Genomic DNA, 4,705 nt, shown 5'->3' with positions numbered 1-4,705 from the left:
CAACCATCTGTAATGAGATCTGATGCCCTCTTCTGGAGTGTCTGAAGACAGCTACAGTGTACTTACATATAATAAATAAATAATTAAATAAATCCATAAAGCTATAGGAAAAAGAAGTTTTCAGACCACAAACTCTCAAGCTAAGCTCTTTAGGTACCTTCATCACCATACTGTGTTTAACTAGGGTTGCTTATATGAGCTGTTTACTTGAGCAAGGGCAGTTTATGGCAGCCACATCACTGAGGAATGTAACACCTACCAACCATTAACTGACTATAGTTCCCAAGGGAGGATGGGGCCTAATGTGCTCTTCCCCCATCCATGATGGGTTGATGAGTTGTTTTGTGCATGTGAGTTCAGGAGTACAACAGCTGTTGGCATTTAGTCTAAGCTCTGCCCCACAGTTACTTGGCAATAGCCAGGTGTGCCTGACTGTGCTATAAAAGGGGCTACTTGCCCCTCCTCTCTCTCTTGCTCCATATCCTCTCTCTCCTCATTCCTCTCCACCCTCTCTCTCCACGTGCTCATGGCCAGCCTCTCCTCCTCCTCCTCCTCCTCCTCCTCCTTCTTCTTCTTCTTCTTCTTCTTCTTCTTCTCTCTCTCTCTCTCTCTCTCTCTCTCTCTCTCTCTCTCTGCCTTTCTTTGTCTCTATCCTCTCAACTCCCCTTCCCATGCCCTGAATAAACTCTATTCTACACTATACTGTCTGTGGCTGGTCCCTCACGGGGAAGGATTGCTTCAGCATGGCCCCGCAGAGGCACCCCCTTCCCCCACACCTGACTGAACATCCACCAGACATATTCCTTCTCCTCCCTTATATTCTTATAAAGCACAACAACGGCCATGCCATGTCCACAAGATAGTCTTTCACTATACTCCTCCCCATCCTTCAAGCTCTTACATGATGTTCTCTCTCTCTCTCTCTCTCTCTCTCCCTCTCCCTGTGTGTGTGTGTGTGTGATTTAAATGTCCCATTTAGGACTGAGTATTCAAAGTCACTTCTTCACCTTGATTTGTTTTGAAGCTCTGCATTCACCACTGCCCACAAAATAAATCTGTGCTCTTAAGCATAAACATTGAGAGCGGGACACAGCAGAGCACACCTTCAATCTCAGTACTTGGGAAGCAGTGACAAGTGAATCTCTGAGAGGGTTGTATAGAGAAACCTGTCTCAAATAAACAACAATAAATATACAAATATCTAATAAGTAGTTTGACAACATGTCCATTCAGTAAAAACCTCAGAGACCGGCTTCCTACCCCTCAGGACCTGACCTGACCGTAGGAGCACTTAGGTTGCAGTGGGATTTTTATTTAATAACTTATGGCCTCTGGGAGCAGAATTAATGCAGAATACTTGTCTTTAAAGTCTTTTTTCTTTTTTAAAAATCTGTTTTGACTTGGCTCATGCGGATGCCATAGTTAGTGTTTTCATTGTGGTGAACAGACACCATGGCCAAGGCAACTCTTATAAAGGAAAACATTTAATTGAGGCTGGCCTACAGTTTCAGGGGTTTAGTCCATTATCATCGTGCTGGGAAGCACAGCAGCATGCTGACAGACATAGTGCTTGAAGAGCCGAGAATTCTGCCTCTTGATCTGAAGGCAGTCAGGAAAGAGACTGAATTCCACACTTGCCAGAACCTGAGGCTAGGAGACCTCAAAGCCTTCCTTAACAGTGACACACTTCCTCCAACAAGGTCACAGCTCCTCCAGTGAGGTCACACCCTAATGGTGCTACTCCCTATGGCCAGACATTCAAATATATGAATCTATGGGGGCCAATCTTATTGAAACCACCACAGCGGATTTATGGGAATGAGCCAATAATCTGTTTTTTTTTGTATGTGTGGTTCTGAGAATGGGTCACCTTACATAACTCAGGCTGGTGTGGAGCTTACTATGTATTGAAAATCTTTCTGCCTGAGTTTCCTGAGTTGGGATTATAATACACTAAGCTATTATCTTCCTTTTATCTATTTTAAGATTTTTTTTTTTTGGTTTTTCGAGACAGGGTTTCTCTGTATAGCCCTGGCTGTCCTGGAACTCACTCTGTAGACCAGGCTGACCTCGAACTCAGAAATCCACCTGCCTCTGCCTCCCGAGTGCTGGGACTAAAGGCGTGCGCCACCATGCCCGGCAAGATTTATTTCTTTAGCTTGACTTTTGCTGTTATTTTGCTATCGGCAATACAGGTTCTCGCTACACAACCCAGATGGCTATTTTGGAACTTGTCACCCCCATGTCTTGGAGTCTCTTTAGAAGCTGGGATTACAGGTGTGTTGCGCTATGCCTGGCTATTTTGTTGTTGGTGGTTTGGGGGGATTTTTTTTTTTTTTTTTTTTTTTTTTTTTTTGTGGGGGGGCGTGGGTTTTTTTTTTTTTTTTTTTTTTTAGTGTGTGTGCGCGCATGTGTGTTTTGTTTTGTTGTTTCTTGAAAAAGGGTCTCACTTTGTGACATTAAGTTGCTTGGAACTCGATTTGTAGGTGAGGCTAACCTCCAACTCACCTCCCTCTGCCTCCCATATGCTGGGATTAAAGGCCTGTGCCATCACAACGTCCTTTTCATTTTTCTGGAAGAGACTGGTTCTTGCCATATTTGCCTGGTTTGGCCTGGAGTTCCTAGGCTCCCAGCACTTGTTGGCTCAGCCTCCCCTGTAGTTCGAACCATAGGTGGCGCCACTTCACTACCCTGTTATTTTTACTACCAACAATATTGATACGGATGAATTAAAGATGGTATCTGCTTATTCTCAATGATGTCATTGCCTTTGAGGTAAATTGTCACAGCTGACGTGGTAACTACTTCTAGAGGCAGCACAAGCAAAGAGAGCAAGCTTCCTTCTTCCATGTCCTTTATATAAACTCCCAGCAGATGGTGTGGCCCAGATTAAAAGTGGATCTTCCCACCTCAAATATCCTGATTAAGGCCGGGCATGGTGGTTCATGCCTTTAATCCCAGCACTCGGGAGGCAGAGGCAGGCGGATTTCTGAGTTCCAGGCCAGCCTGGTCTACAAAGTGAGTTCCAGGACAGCCAGGGCTACACAGAGAAACCCTGTCTTGAAAAGCAAAACAAAACAAAACAAAAAAAAAGAAACTAGCTTCTCACTTTCCTAAAGAAAAAAAAGTTGGGTATAATAGTGCATGCCTTTGATTCCAGAATGTGGAATACAGACACAAGCAGATCTCTGGGTTCCAGGCCAGCTAGAGCTAAAAAAAAAAAAAAAAAAAAATTGTTAAGAGCACTTGCTGCTCTTCCAGAGAACCCAAATTATACACATGAGAGTCTATGCCCAGTAAGAAAATTTCAGTTCTTAACTCTCTCTCTCTCTCTCTCTCTATATATATATATATATATATATATATATATGTGTGTGTGTGTGTGTATACACATACATGTATATTCAGGTACATGTCACCAAGCCTGACCAACTGACCAACTGAGTTTTATCCTTGGGACCAACAGTGCAAGGAGAGAACTGGCTCCCGAAACTGGTCTCTGATCCCCACAGAGAATCCATAAGGTGAACACAGGTGCACACCGAACAAACCAGCAAATGAACGATGGAAGGAAGGAAATTTAGATGACTGGAAATGGGGCTGGAGCGATAACTCAACTGGTAAAGATCATCTGTTGCTCCTGCAGGGGACCCCAGTTCTGTTCCCAGCACCTACACAGTGGCTTAGAATCATCTGTATTCTAGTTCTAGGGGAACCCAAGGCCTCTTTTGGACCTATATGTGCACCAGGCACTCACATGATGCACATATGTGCAGGCAAAAACTCATACACAAAAAATAAGTAAAATATCTAAGGGATCGTACATAGCTACCAACCAATACCTTATATAGTTGTTACTATTGAGGCAGTGTTTCTTCTTCCTTTGTTAACTTCTTTTTTTGTTTGTTTCCTGACACAGATACACTTTGTAGTCCAGGTTGGCCTTCAACTTATGGTAATTCCACTGGCTCAGCTTCTGAGTGCTTGCATCAGCATACCTGGCTATCTGATTGTGCACTCAGGGCTTGTGTTGGATTTGCTGGCCGGCCAGGTTCTGGACCCTTCCTCCACTCCCACCCTCTCCCACCCACCCTTCTCCAGCACCATGAACTGTGACAGAACGTCTCCCCTCAAAAATCAAGGTTTTCCTGCCTTAGGGATATTTGTATTCACCATCCTAGAGCCTCTGCCTGGGAAGCAGAAGTATCTTGAAATATGCCATTATTCATGATATTAATGTCCTTCAGAGGGCTGGAGAGTTGGCTCAATGGTTAAGAGCACTGACTGCTTTTCCAGAGGCTGTGAGTTCAATTCCCAGCAACCACATGGTGGCTCACAACCATCTGTAATGAGACCTGATGTCCTCTCTGGTGTGTCTGAGACAGAGTGTACTCACACAAATAAAATAATTTGCTGGGCGGTGGTGGTGCACGCCTTTAATTCCAGTACTTGGAATGCAGAGGCAGGCGGATTTCTGAGTCTACAAAGTGAGTTCCAGGACAGCCAGGGCTATACAGAGAAACCCTGTCTTGAAAAACAAAAACAGAAACAAAACCAAACAAACAAATAACATTCTGCTCTCACTTCTCCTCCTCCTCCTTCTCCCCACTTTCTGTTCTTTTATTTGTAGTTTGTTTGCTCTCATCCAGTTCTCCTACACTAGTTAACTCTTTCAGCACCGCTGCTGGGTAATCCTTAAAGCTCC

Source organism: Mus caroli, chromosome X (genome assembly GCF_900094665.2).
Source record: "Mus caroli chromosome X, CAROLI_EIJ_v1.1, whole genome shotgun sequence".
NCBI classification, from domain to species: Eukaryota; Metazoa; Chordata; class Mammalia; order Rodentia; family Muridae; genus Mus; species Mus caroli.
This window is presented reverse-complemented; position numbering follows the sequence as displayed.